The sequence below is a fragment of the Vicugna pacos genome, chromosome X (genome assembly GCF_048564905.1).
Source record: "Vicugna pacos chromosome X, VicPac4, whole genome shotgun sequence".
In the NCBI taxonomy this organism is placed as follows: Eukaryota; Metazoa; Chordata; class Mammalia; order Artiodactyla; family Camelidae; genus Vicugna; species Vicugna pacos.
The window spans coordinates 7,762,240-7,777,681 of NC_133023.1; the positions used below are offsets into that span (position 1 = coordinate 7,762,240).

The window sequence follows — 15,442 nt, forward strand, 5'->3', positions numbered from 1 at the left end:
TCAACCAATTTCCCACATTTCCAGAATATAGTGGCCTCTAGTTGTGTTCCATATTGCTTCAATAAAATAGTCATCAGCCTATATTTGTTGTGAAATTCTTGTTAATTGGAATTTTTACTTACTGCCTTGTGATTTGGCTTACAATTCCTTTTGCTCTCATTTGATCTAGAGACTTATCAGGGATCATCCTGGCTGATATTTACTTATCCAAAAACACTTCCCTGCCAGAATTCATCCTGGCTTCATCTGAAACACTTGACTGTTCTAGAAGATTAAATAATACTTGAGGAATGAGATTGGACTGGGGTGGTGAGGAGAGAAGAGGTTGCAGTGAGAGGGAAGAAATGGTCATTTGGGTGCCAAAATATTTGCCTCAATAAATCACACCTGAATCATCCCTCCAAAGAAAATCAAGATCAGTGAAGCCCCTTTACAAATAATATGCCCTATGGTCAGCAAAAAATAGCCCAGAGCACACATTTATTTTCTTTCTATAAATCAAAAAAATTAAAAGTGTTAAATATCTTTCTCAGAACAGCCAAATCTTGTTTTCCTCTCCAAAGAATCTTCCATGCTTAAGATTTGTCTGAGGAATGTGGGGGCTCTGGGTCAGCTGAGTGTCCACACAAGGGCAAAGATGGCTTCCCAGTGTGGCAGTGGGGTGTGCAGGTTCAGCAATCAGACTGGGTTCTCAGTCATGACCTTTGCCTATCTGTTGTGGAAACTTGGACAAGTTTTTTAGCCTATCTGTGCCTTAGTTTCCTCATCTATAAATTGTACTAACATCCACCTCTGAGTCTTTTCATGTCAATGAGCTCCAAGTTCAATGAATTTTGGCTACCGTTCTTATATTCAGAAAGGGAGCATTCTCCTGGCTCGGTAGACCCACAAAGGGAACACTACACAGTTGGAAACAGGGATGATAAAGAATTTGGAAATAATAAGAAAGTTTTCTATGCCAAGGGCTCCAAAGTCAAACACATCTGTCGATTATCAATGTGCCATCTCTGACATATAGCCACTTGAACAACTCGCTTACTGATTGCTACCCTGCGCGATCCCTGTCTTCTCCTATCTGACATCCCCAGAGGCAGTTCTTCGCCATCCCCAAGGTCACTCTTCAGATAATAGGAGAGTAAACCCACCAGGAGGGTAGCATGGGCTGCGCAATGCTCATTGGAGGCCAGAGCATTAGACCTGTTCACTCTGAATGTCTTCCTTTTGCCTTCTTTATAAGACCCGGTCCCTGTGTATAGTGACTTCCAACTCTGAACTTTCCCTTGTTGATCTGGCATTGGTCACGGCTCGGCTAATTTCACTTGAGAGATTTCTTTACCAAACTGTTTTTTTATAGTGCCTTCTGGGAGACATTTGGCAATGCCTGGAGTCACAATGCAGGGGCTGCGGATGGGGGTTGGAGTGGTACTATCGGTATCTAGTAGAGAGAGGCTAGGGATGCTGCTCATCACCCCACAATGCACAGGAGAGACTCCACAGCAAAGAAGATCCAGCCTTTAATGTCAACACTGCTCATATTGAGAAAGCCTACTCTGGAAAACAACGCCAATATTGAGTCATGCTGTCCGTTCGGAACTCTACATGAGAAAGAATGAGACTCTGAACAAATGGAGAAGTCTATGTGCATTTTAAAAACATAACTGAGAAAGAAAAATCAAAAGCTCAAATCTTTTTTTGGGGGGTGGTAATTAGGTTTATTTAGTTACTCATTTTGATGGAAGTACTGGGGATTGAACCCAGGACTTCGTGCATACTAAGCATGCACTTTACCACCAAGCTATATCCTCTCCCAACCAAAGCTCAAATCTTAAGGTTAGTAAATTTGATATAGGACCTCATACAAAGGACTTTTAAGTTCCTGCACCAACTGCATCAGAAAAATTCAAAGAGCTTGGGGGAGTGACCAAGATATGAAAGAAAATTTACAAGATGAAGAGATAGTCATTCCAGGATTAAATCAGCTGACATCTCTAAATCAAAGCCATTGTGTAGAAATTAGAATAGTTACTTGCTTCTTCTGAAGTTGCTTAAAAGTGAGTGTGTTCTTTGTCTCTTGGCAGGTTACTTAAAAGTGGTTGTGTTACCTAAGTAATGAAGAGGAGAAAAATAACCAGACTATTAGCCATTGGTATAACTACTGAATTAGAGATCATTTAGTTTGTTTGAGTACCTGTTCTGGGATTTGCCCGAATTTGGCAGAATAACGAGAAATAAGTAGTTGTGCCCCTAGAGTGACTAGGGATTTAAGATGCCTTAATTCTCCCGATTTTCAGAACCATCACTCTCCAAATATTTGATGAATATAATCAAGTTTTTCTTATAAAATTACTACCAAAAGACCTCTGACAGCCATGGAGAACAGAAAGCTCAGACCTTGGGAAGCCTACAATATTTGACAGACCCAAGACACAGAACATCCTAGCTGTCCAAATACCAAACTCAAGACACTTTTCCAAGTGAGGACGGACTCCCTCCTCCTGGCCTCTATGCACCACATATCAGGGGGCAGCCACAAATGAACTTCAGTTCAATGGCTCCTCGTCTAGGAACTTCCTCTTGTTGGTCCACATGGGCTGGAGTGCTCAGGCCTCGAGGTTTCCCAGGATATGTTGGGCATGCCTCTAGTTTAAGCAACCCCTTGTTTCAATTTTGGTCTTCCCACTAGCTGGTAAACTCTGTGAGGGAGATTCAGAAAAATACCTGGAGACTGGTCAGTGTGCTTAATATCTGCTCAAGGAACCATCATTAGCATTAAAAAGCCACCACACTGTAATATAAAAGGAATGATAATAATAACATTGAACATTTACTGGGCTCATATTCTAGGCATTGTTCTCATCACATGAAATATATTAGCTCATTTAATTTTCATAACCTTATAGAGGGAAAGTCTCAGTCCCCGGTTTACAGATGAGGAGTTGTCTAAACTTTAAACTTTAAAAAGTAAACATTTAAAAAGAAATGAGGCATTTCTTAAAACACACACACCCTATCCCATGTTTGATGAGCTCCGTTTAAAAGGTAAACTAATTTGTCATCTGCCTCTAGGATCCTAACTAAAACAACCTGTGTCTATTTCTAACAGCAAGTATAGATTCAACTTAGACTCATAAAGCTCGTCTCCTTTTGTAACTTAATTTTTCCTGTCCATTTGACCTCCCAGGGATGTGATAAGGAGCTAATTGTAAGGAAAGCTAAAGGACTCCCAAGCCAATGATTCCTCTGCGGTTGTGGTAAACTGCTGCAGATGGGAAGGAAAGCTCTGCAAACACAGGCAAGTGTCACCACACCAGGGCAGCATTTCCATGGCAACCAGGAGAAACCCATCCATCCCAGCTGTGGGTGTGAACCTGAGCATGAACAGCCCTCACTCCTTCCTTGGTTTCAAAAGCTGGATTGAGAACAAAGAAACACAAGCCCAGTCCTTAATGGAACAGCAAGGTGTTGTCTTTCTCACACTGATTCATTCAGAGAAAGCTACAATGGCAACTAACGCTATCTTACTAGAAAATCCAGGCCTTGGCCCTACATTATCTTCCTTCCCAGGTAGCCCACTGAACACATACTCAGTAGAGATGGAAGGGCTATTTCAAGTGACATTCTGAAGTTCACTGAGCATGATCAAAATAGGAAGGCTGCTGATATATTCATAGCATGACACTGAATCAGAACTAAATGGCTGGCATACTTTCTCTACCTGACATTTGATGTCCAGAATAAAATATATGAAAAGGTTCAAATATCTCAATGACTTCCTGCATTGAGGCTTCCACAAATCCTAGCTGTCGAGGTGGCAGTCCAAACTAGTTCCTTCCACAGCGTGCTGACTAGAGAAGGAAATGTTTGTGAATTTGCACAGCTGCATGCAATAACAAATTCAGGCTCAGGAGATTTACAAAATCCAATTTTCACCCTGTGATGAGGGACTAGGGCTCAACCTGGTTTCCACAAATAATTTTTTCTTAATCTGAAAAGAGGCACAAGAGAGCAACTTAAAAATCTTTTTATAGAAAGACAGTCATAGATTTTTAAAAAGTACTTATTGAACACTGCTTAAATGTACAGTTCCTATCAGCAGATTTACAAAGAGAGCTGAAAAACAAAGGGAGATGTATTGCCTTTGTGGCTTATTTTCCCACAGGTATAAAAAAAATGTTCTGGATGAACATTGTTAGGTGTTCAGGACCCAGCAATCACTGCAACCTGAGTTGATTTATTTTATAGTTGCTATTATTGTAAATAATCAGAATCACAAGAATAAGTCTTTGCCCTCCTTCAAAATGGAATCATTCAACAGATTGTAAATGATGGTGATTTAAGAGCAATATATTTTCTCCAAAAGCCACTTTTTTTAGCAAATTAAATAATTGATACATATTTAAATTGCTTTATACATATACTGGCATGTGTACATGACAGAGAGAGAAAGCAATCTGCAAATGAAATGAAGTAGCATGGTCACACAACTTAAAGTAACAGACTGCCAAATCTGCAGAAAAGCTTGTGATTTGACCTTACTGATATTAACAATGATTCACCAAATAAGCTAAAGTTTAATATATCTGTTCCTCCAGGAAGGACTCAAAGAAACCTTTACTTGTAGCTATATAAAACCAGTAAATATCTAAGCTCTGTGAACACTTTGGTAATATTCTAAATTAATAGTAAGAAAAGATGAATTTTGAAGTCTTTCTATGAAATCATTAAAAAGAAAAAAACCTAGAATCACAAAAAATAAGGTTTGTACCAGCGGTTGCAAACAGCAAAACCAAGTCTTTCTGACTTTCTCAGTCACCTGTCTTTGCTGCATGGAAAAGTCAAACTGCATGTTGTGGTTTCTCATCAATACCCATATTGCTTGTAGATGGCACAGAATCTCGATCCTTCCTCACACTGAGGGGAAGGGCAACACTTGCCCTCTTCCCAAATGTTCAGCATTATATGGTATCTCAGTGATCCACACCCAAAGAGAAGCTCAAAAGCAATGATGGTTAGTCTCAGTTCTGTCATGGACGAGCTAGGTGACCCTGCCATAACCTGATTCACTCCCACCCTCAGCTTCTTTATCTGTGACAGAAAAATGTGGCACTAGAAGGCTATAAGACTTACACAACAGTAACCATACAAGCTAATGTGCGTCGGTAAAGTCAAACTGCATCAATTTTTAAATACTGAGAAAACAGCCAAAAGGAAAGGTGCAGAAGAAATGGAAGATCCTTACTGAGATTTGCTTTAAGCTTTCAATAAAAATATGAGTGTCTTGGCAATGATATGTAACATTCCAATCAGCCTGGCTCGAAGGCTCTGACTCTTCTCCTAAAGCAACAGGCAGAGACATCTTAAGTGTCATTTGAACCATCTGAACTTTGAAGTTGAAAGAGACTCGAGGGCTGGAACAAGCTGAGTGAATCCCTCCAAAGCTATTGCTTCTCTCACTCTTTCCTGCTTGCATCTACCTCCCCCGATACAGCTCCAGGATCATTACCCCGTGAAGTCGTCCACATCTTCCTGGCTTGGATCCTGCATTGCTTCAAGCAGGAGGCACAAAACACAGAGCCTGAAATGTACACACCGTATCTTCTTACCTCTCCAGGGTCCTTACACCTCAGCAGTAGCAGCAGCTCCAAGCAGAACTGACCCCCCATCTTCCCCACGCAGAGCCCCTGTCCAGTGCGGGAACAGTGAAGGAGGCTGGAGACAGGGATGCTGCTCTAGAGGAGCCAGGCAGGCAGGCTCCCCAGCTGGAATGTGCAGCGAGAGGCCCTGGGAGGGAGAAGGCCTGGGGTCACTGCGATCCTCTGAGTCAGACACCCTGGGGAACTCTCAGCTCTGAAAAGCCTCCTCTGGCACATGAGGCAGAGGCACCGAGAACTTTCTAGGGGGAAAATTCTGAAAGTTACGAAACTGAGGTAAATGGTTACATGGATGTATACCAGTTTACAGTAAATGGCAGAGATGTAATATGAATGGTAGAGGGAACACCATTTAAATGAAATGCTAACTCGTACATCTGATAAGGTGCTTGCATCCAGAATTTACAAAGAAATCTTATAACTCAATAATAAAAAAACCAAATAAGCCAGCTTTTACATGGGCAAAGACTCTGAATAGACATTTCTCTGAATAAAATAAACAAATGCCCAATAAGCACATGACAAGATGCTTGCTGTCATTAGCCATCGGGAAATACAAATCAAAACCACAATGACACACTACATCACACCCACTAGGATGGATAAAAAGAAATGCTGGTGAAAATGTGGAGAAATCAGAACTCTCAAACAATGTTGGTAAGAAAGCAAAATGCTCTGGAAAACAATTTTCAGTTTCTCAAAATGTTAAACATAAAGTTACCGTATGACCCAACAATTCCACTCCTAGTTATATGCCCAAGAGAACGGAAAATAGTTATCCACACAAAAACTTATTCACAAAATTGTGTACAGCAGCATTATTCATAATAGCCAAAAAGTAGAAACAACTCAAATGTCCACCAATCAATGAATGCATAGACAAAACATGACATATCCATACAATGGAATTTTTCAGCCATGAAAAGGAAAAAACTGATGCATGCTACAATGTGGGTGAAACTTGAAAGCATTAGGAAGAGTGAAAGAAGCCAGATACAAATGACCACATATGAAATGTCCAGAACAGGCAAATTTATAGAGTGACAAAAGATGAGTGGTTGCCAGAGGCTGAGGCACATGGGAGGACCGGGGGCAGTAATGACTAAGAGGAGCAGGGTCTCTTTTAGGGGTGATGAAATTTCTAAAATTGATAGTGGTGATGATTGCACAACTCTCACTATACCATTAAATTACACACTTTAAATGAGTGAATTATATCTCAATAAAGCTGTTATATTAAAAATGAAATACTGGCTCTTAGCCCCTTGCCACAACCCTTCCCCAATTACACTGGGCTCTTCTGAGGTCACCATTACTCCTGTAGGTTCACCTGTGTGGCTTGGCAGGGACTACGGTGAGAGCGGGCTCTTCCACTGATCACTGAGCTGCAACAACTGGTCCCTGGCAAATCCGGACCCTTCTCACCTTCATTTCTAGGCCACTGTTAACAAGAATTCTGCTCCAACTTCATAATTTAGCTCCTCTCCTCCCAGACTCCTTCGGTCTGAGGTGGTAACTCCCTTCCCAGCATGCCCGTGGTTCCCATTTGCAAGAGTCCTTTCGAACTTAGTTGATCTCATATCCCACGGGGCCGCCCTCTCCAAATAGATTACATGTGATTTAAGCATACCGGACCGTCACAGCTCAGGGACTTTCTTGTAGCTGAAATTCAGTAGTTAGTTGTCAACTTTCACCTTTGTTTCTGTTTTTTTTTAAGAGAAAGCAGCTTTTTTTTTAGCATTTAAAAAATAAGGGTATTGTCTCTACGGGCTATTGTGCATTTTCACAATTATAAGTAAAAATGAAGCAAACAAATCAATGAAGAGAATACCACAGTGGTCACTGGGTTAAAAAATATCTAACATTCTTACATAATTTCATCATTCGTGAAGAGAATTACGTGAGAGTTACTGACATATTTTAATTATTGATACTCATTATTACTATTATCTGCTTCTATATCCTTTATCTTTCCAAACTATTCTTGGACACAATGTTCTAATGCCCATGAACATTCTGTTTTTAATTGAAGTATATAGACAGTTACAATGTGTCAATTGTAACTGGTGTAGAGCATAATGTCCCAGTCTGCATATACATACATCTATTCGTTGTCATATTATTTTCATTAAGATTTTGAACATAGTTCCTTGCGCTATACAGAAGAAATTTGTTTTTTTAATCTATTTTTCTATATGGTGGTGAACATTTGTAAATCTCAAACTCCAAAATTTATCCCTTCCCACCCCCTTTCCCCCAGTAACCATAAGATTGTTTACTATGTCTGCAAGTCTGTTTCTATTTTGCTCATGAGTTTATTAGCGTCCTCTTTTTTTCTTTTTTTTAAGATTCCACATAAGAGTGATATCATATGGTGTTTTTCTTTCTCTTTCTGGTTTACTTCGCTTAGAATGATGATCTCCAGGTCCATCCATGTTGCTGCAAATGGCATTATTTTATTCTTTTTTATGGTTGAGTAGTATTCCATGGTATATATATACCACAATTTCTTTATCCAGTCATCTGTTGATGGACATTTAGGTTGCTTCCATGTCTTGGCTATTGTATATAGTGCTGCTGTGAACATTGGGGTGCATGTGTCTTTTTGAATTGGAGTTCCCTCTGGATATAAGCTCAGGAGTGGGACTGCTGGATCATATGGTAAATTTATTTTTAGTCTTTTGAGTAATCTCCAAATTGTTTTCCATAATGGCTGCACCAAACTACATTGCCACCAACAGTATAGGAGGGTTCCCATTTCTCCACACGCTGGCTGGCATTTATCATTCATGGACTTTTTAATGACGGCCATTCTGACTGGTGTGAGGTGATATCTCTTTGTAGTTTTGATTTGCATTTCTCTGATAATTAGCGATATTGAGCATTTTTCATGTGCCTATTGGCCATTTGTATGTCTTCATGGGAGAACTGCATGCTTAGGTCTTCTGCCCATTTTTGGAATGGGTTGTTTGGTTTTTTGTTATTAAGTTGTAGGAGCTGTTTATATATTCTGGAAATTAAGCCTTTGTCAGTTGCATCATTTGCAAATATTTTCTCCCATTCCGTAGGTTGTTGTTTTGATTTGCTTATGGTTTCCTTTGCTGTGCAAAAGCTTACACATTTAATTAGGTCCCATTTGTTTATCTTTGCTTTTATTTCTCTTGCCTAGGTGGACTGCCCTAGGAGAACACTGCTAAGATTTATGTCAGAGAATGTTTTGTCTTTGTTTTCTAGGAAGTTTATAGTGTCTTGTCTTATATTTAAGTCTTTAAGCCATTTTGAATTTATTTTGTGTATGGTGTGAGGGAGTGTTCTAACTTCATTGATTTACATGCTGCTGTCCAGTTTTCCCAACACCACTTGCTGAAGAGACTGTTTTTTCTCCATTGTATATTCTTGCCTCCTTTGTCAAAGATCAATTGACCATAGGTCTGTGGGTTTATTTCTGGGCTCTCTATTCTGTTACATTGATCCATATGTCTGTTTTTGTGCAATACCACACTGTTTTGATTACTGTAGCTCTGTAGTGTTGTCTGAAGTTTGGGAGGGTGATTCCTCTAGCCTCATTCATTTTATTCAGTATTGCTTTGGCAATTCTGGGTCTTTTGTGATTCCATATAAATTTTAGGATTATTTGTTCTAGTTCTCTGAAAAATATCATGGATAATTTGATAGGGATCGCATTAAATCTCTAGATTGCCTAGGGCAATTTGGCCATTTTAGCAATATTGATTCTTCCAATCCAAGATTATGGGGTATCTTTCCATTTCTTTAAGTCATCTTTAATTTCCTTAGTGTTTTGCAGTTCTCTGTGCATAATTCTTTTGTCTCCTTGGTCAGATATATTCCTATGTATTTTATTGTCTTGGATGTGATTTTATTATTCTTATTTTTTATAAGTTATTTATATTATATTAATCATAATAATTTATTATAAATTTTATTATTTGTTTTTATAAATTATTTATATTATATTAATTATAATAATAATTTAATAATTTTTATTGAGTTATAGTCATTTTACAATGTTGTGTCAAATTCCAGTGTAGAGCACAATTTTTCAGTTATACATGAACATACATATATTTTTGTCACACTTTTTTTTTTTGCTGTGAGCTACCACAAGATCTTGTATATATCTCCCTGTGCTATACAGTATAATCTTGTTTATCTATTTACTGACAGGCATATGGATGGGATTTTAAAATGGACTGTTTCTTTACTCTCTTTTTCTACTATTTCATTGTTAGTGTAAAGAAATGCAACTGATTTCTATATGTTAAGCCTATATCCTGCTACCTTGCCAAATTCTTTCATCAGCTCTAGTAGTTTTTGTGTGGAGCTTTTCAAATTTTCTATATATAGTATCATATCATCCACATATAGTGACAATTTTACCTCTTCTCTTCCAATTTGGATCCCTTTAATTTCTCTTCCTTGCCTGATTGCTGTAGCTAGGACTTCCAAAACTATGTTGAATAGGAGTGGTGAGAGAGGGCATCCTTGTCTTGTTCCAGATTTCAGTCAGAAGGCCTTCAGCTTTTCACCATTGAGTACTATGCTGGCTGTGGGTTTGTCATAATTGGCTTTTATTATGTTGAGATATGTTCCCTCTATACCCACTTGGGTAAGAGGTTTTATAATAAATGGGTGCTGAATTTTATCAAATGCTTTTTCTGTATCTATTGAGATGATCACGTGATTTTTGTCCTTTCTTTTATTGCCATGGTATACCACATTGTTTGATCTGTGTATGCTGAACCATGTTTGGGTCCCTGGGGTAAATCCAACTTGATTATGGTGTATGATCGTTTTTATGTGTTGTTGGATTCCGTTTGCTAATACTTTGTTGAGGATTTTTGCATCTATGTTCATCTATGATATTCACCTGTAATTTACTTTTTTGGTAGTGTCTTCATCTGGTTTTGGTATCAGGGTGACGGTGGCTTCACAGAATGAGTTTAGGAGTATTCCCTCCTTTTCAATCTTTTGGAAGAGTGTGAGAAGGATTGATATGAGTTCTTTGTATGTTTGGTAGAATTCCCCAGTGAAGCCATCTGGTCCTGAACTTTTGTTTGTAGGGAGGGTTTTTTTTTTAATTGCTGATTCTGTTTCATTTCTAGTGATCAGTCTGTTCAAGTGGTCTATTTCTTCTTGATTCAGTCTTGGTGGACTGTATGTTTCCAGAAACTTGTCCATTTCTTCTAGGAACATGATTTTCTTAATGATAACTAGTTCCATCCAACCCCATGCTCAAGATTTTGTTTGAATCAGTGCATTCTGCTAATCTGACTAAATTACTTTTTCAAAAAAATTTTTGTTGAAGTGTAGTTGATTTACAATGTTAGTTTCAGGTGTACAGCAAAGTGATTCAGTTACACATATACATATATACTTTCTTTTCATAGTCTTTTTCATTATAGGTCATTACAAGATATTGAATGTAGTTCCCTATGCTATACAGGAGTTCCTTGTTTTTTTATTTTATATACAGTAAGGTGTATGACTAAATTCATAAGAGAAAGGTTTGCTAGTGGCCCTAATTAGCTGCAATGCACCACGTCTGGGATTTATCACATTTTGGACCAACATGTAATTTTTGCCAATTCTGGATTTATCTTAACATTTTTCAACCTTTAAAAGTCCTTAAAATTATTCATTTTTAAAAGTTGGTATCATTGCCCTCTGAAGGACATTGGTGGAACTATGAAGGAGTAGACTTTCCCATCTGAAGATAAGCAAGGTCATAAATGAGTGTTCCCAAAAGACCCCGCCTGTGTTCATTCTGTGCTGGAATGTTCATACAGGCCTTTTTCTCAAACACTTTTGAGTGCTGTGGGTAATAGATGTCAAATAATAAAACTTAAAGGCACACACTTTGTTACTTTTTAAGGGAAAAAAGTGGGGGGAAATCAAAGGGTTTAACAATTTTATTCACTGGCTGATATTCAGAGACTCTTAAAATTTGGCCACTGCTCAGGTTTGTGAATTTCTATGGAAAATGAACTGTGCTTGGCAAGCTTGACGAAATATGAAGCTGATAAAAAAATGTTTCATGCTTTCTCAAGACCTTATGCCACTAACTGTGTGGGATTGGAAAAACTGTTCAAATGTCAATTTAAGTAATGTAAATAAATAATCTTCTATATCCTTATGAATTAATATAATTCTGTTGATTTCAGACCATAACTTGAACTAAAGTTTCTTTCAGTTATAACTAGGAAATGTTTCATGGAGAACATGAACTTCAGATTAGGCAAGTTGAGCTCAGTAGAGTTCTATTTCAGAATCAGAAATGTTAACGCAATACTTCGTTTTACAGTACGGAGAACTAATTGAAAATTTAATTGACACAAAGGTTGTAAGGAAGCAGGTCTTGAACTCAAAAAAAAGGAGTAAGCCAAAAGAAATAAAACATTATTGTAACAGCCCAAATCATTATATAAAAGAACACTGTGGTGAATTCCATTGCAAAGTTCATGACTTGTGAACATTATCTCCAAAACACTCATCTCTTGAGTTTTATAGAGTCAGTCATCCAACTGCCTTCTTGACCCTTCCATCTGGTATCTCAGGGTCATCTCAAACTTCATTTATCCAGCGTTGAACTCTTGACTTTCCCTTCTGGCAAATATCTTTGTGACTAAGCCTCCTACATCTTAAGAGGTGTTTGTAAAGCATTTATCTCAGTGCCTGGCATGCAGACCTGTTCAATAAAGGTTGATGATGATGATATGGATGATGAAGATGATGATGATTTCTATGCACCCAATTAGTTGAACCAGAAACCAAATGGTTTTTTTTACTTACTCTTTCCTTCACTTCATGTCCCACATTTAATCCATTCCCAGCTTCTGTCAACTCTACCTCCAAAAAAAAACAAAAATCAGGAATCCAAACCCTCCTATCCAACTCTGCTTTCATCATCCTACCTCCGGCCTCCATCATATTTCTCTTGAACAAACTTAACAGCCTTCTAACCAACCTAACCATGTCCACTCTTGCCCTTGCCCAGTTAATTGTCCCCAGAGGAAACCAGAATGATGTCCTTAAACACAAATCTTCATTATCAAAATATATACAATGATTATCATGTATTTATTAAATATGTTTAACAACCTTATGAAGTAAGTACTATTACTACTCCCATTTTACAGCTGAGGGATTGAGCAAAGAGAGGCTGGAATATGTCCAAGATCACTCTGCCTCTAAGAGGCAAAGCCAGAACTCACACTCAAGCAGTCTGAGTCCTGAGTTGAGTGTTCAGCTGCTTCGCAAAATACCATGCCATACCCAAGCTTTAAAAAATAACAAACAAGTAGGCAAAGACTGTCAATTCGCTTCACTTAGAATGAAATCCATCTGCACAGGACTTCCCTGTAAAAGCGTCTAGGCTGACTTCCTCAGCCTCCCACCTCATGCCTCTCTCTTTCCTCCTGTTCTCCTGACACTTATGAAGAAAACAAGCTTGGTACTGCACAGGAGTTTCTGCCTGTGCTGTTCCCAGTGCCTGAACTGTTCTTCTCAGGAATTTTCACAAGGCTGGCCCCTCTTTATTTTTCTTTAACCCCACTCCCTCACTAAAGCTTTTCCTGACCTTCCCAATCTGAAATCAATGTTCCCTAGCTTCTTGATCTCAACATTCCGTTGGTTTTCTTCTGAGCACTTATCTTAGCTTGTAATTGCTTTCATATGCCTGTCCATTTGTCTCTTGACCATCTGTCCCATTGGTCTGGAAGCTTCGCAATGACCATATTGTTTACCACTGTATTTTTACCATCTAGCATACTGCCTTGTACATAGTGGGTGCTGAGAAAATGTGATAAATGATTGGATGAAGAGAAGAATGCTTTGGTGATATGAAACATCCACTCAGACTTTTGGTTCTCCAAGTGTGACTGGAGTGGATGTTTCATATCACCAAAGCATTCTTCTCTACCAAGAGTAGAGACCCAGGACTCTTATTTTAAGTATTTACTTTTGAGACTTATCACCTAGTTTTCTAAACAAGTTTCAAAATTTTGATTTTCACATGATTTTCAATGAGTAAATCACAGAATTCTTGTTTGGCTGTTATTTTTAAGTAATCATTGTGCATTTTCAGGAATATTTGCTAGGAGAGAAAAATGTATATTATAAATTGCTTTCACATGTGATAAGTGTTACAAATACTGACAATGAAGTGGGTACATTCTATGTTTTCAGATATAAAAGAATTTATATAATTAACCTTGGGAGCCAATAATTTCCTATTCATCTTGTAGACATTTGTGTGGGCTCCTGGAAAACTTGTGGTTCCTGGGCCCTGTAATCAGATAATGGTGTATAATGGACAAAATGGACCAGCTGGAGTCCAGTCCTGAATCAACCACATTCCTGTCCAGGAATCTGCATTTTAAGAAAATTTCCAGTAAATTTCTATGCAAATAAAATTTTTAAGTTATTTTTTCTCTTTATCTAGACTTATGTGTATTGTTTTGGGAAAAAGTACAACAGAGATCTGGTGTCTACTTGTTTAATTTGTGGTTTAATTCTGAGAAGTCCAAGATAATGTTTCACTTAAAGGAAAGACATACACTATTAATTGACTTTAAGCTAAGTATTCAGAAATGCACATTATCAATGATTGTTTTGGTAGAATTAATCATCTTTGTTAAATATCTTTGGTTAGCCTCCATGTACACATGGGATGAAAGGGACAGGCATTTCTCACCTTGGAGGGAAAGGATGAATCATTTGGCCAGATGGAAAAAATAGGAAGGAAAGTGCCTTAGCCTATAATTTGACTGTTTTAGGCTATCAGTGAATAATGTTAAGAAAATTAAAATCAAAAGCAGAAAGAGGTTTCCTAACTTGCTCAAAAGACAAAGACAGCCATTTTTTCTTTTTTAGGGAAAGATATCTAAATTTCAGAATATGATAGAAGAGCTTAAGTTAAAAACAAAAACAAAACAAGAAGACATCCAGACCTGTTTTTGATGTCAAGTAAATAAAAGCAGTAATAAACCATGCCCTTGTCAAAAAAGCAAAAGGAAGCTTTGATAAGGATCTCACCAGAGCTTGCTTTGTCTCTATCTCACCCACAGGTTGTCCTTACTCTTCCTTGATACCTCCAGGGCATTCAGCGTTAGTGCTTAATAGATGCTTTCCTCCCTGGTCTGCTGTGACATTCGTCTCTTCACGTGCCCCTTCCCTGCTCAACACCTTCCACTGTTTTTCAGTCAATTGTTCTTTCAGCACAAGACCCCAGGCTTTCCATGACCTGACCCCAATCCATTCCTCCAAACCCCTCTTTTGCCCTTCTTCCCAGGAACCCTGCACTCCAGCTCAGCAGAACTACTCACTCCCATACTTTACAGATTCTGTCTTTGCTTGTCCTTTTCCTTCTCTAGAGTTCCCTCAATCTCTGATTTCACTTTAAATAGCCCATCTGTTATTACATCTTGCTTGTATCTTTTGTGCACTAGGTTCTATCCCCTTTTGCCTACTCAAGGGCAAGACTCCAGTCATCCTGTTATACGTCATTCATTTTCTCTTCTCAACTGGATGAGTACCATCAGCATTAAGGCATACTGTTGTAACTCCCACCATACAAAAGTTCTTGATTACATTCCCTTCTTAACCACCACCTCATTTCTCTCCTTCTTTTTGTAGAAAAAAAAATCCTTCAAAGAAATGTTCATATATCCTGCCTTTCATTTCCTCTCCTCCCAGTCTTTCTTGAACCCACTTTAGTCAGGCTTTTGCCCCCAACATCCATCAACACTGCCCTTATTGAGGTTACCAGTAAT

General features: G+C 38.3%; 1 protein-coding gene across 4 annotated transcripts in view; it reads right to left on the reverse strand.

Annotated features, from left to right (window-relative positions):
- The window catches only part of ARHGAP6 (Rho GTPase activating protein 6), a 446,380-nt gene that overhangs the window by 133,931 nt on the left and 297,007 nt on the right, over positions 1–15,442 (reverse strand). The window contains exon 1 of one of the 4 annotated variants that reach the window (XM_072956197.1): positions 5,604–5,656. The exons of the other annotated variants lie outside the window; for them this stretch is intronic. The gene's annotated coding sequence lies outside the window, so the exon portion shown is untranslated. Of the gene's footprint in view, positions 1–5,603; positions 5,657–15,442 lie in introns of those variants that run through there. 4 annotated transcript variants of the gene reach the window in all.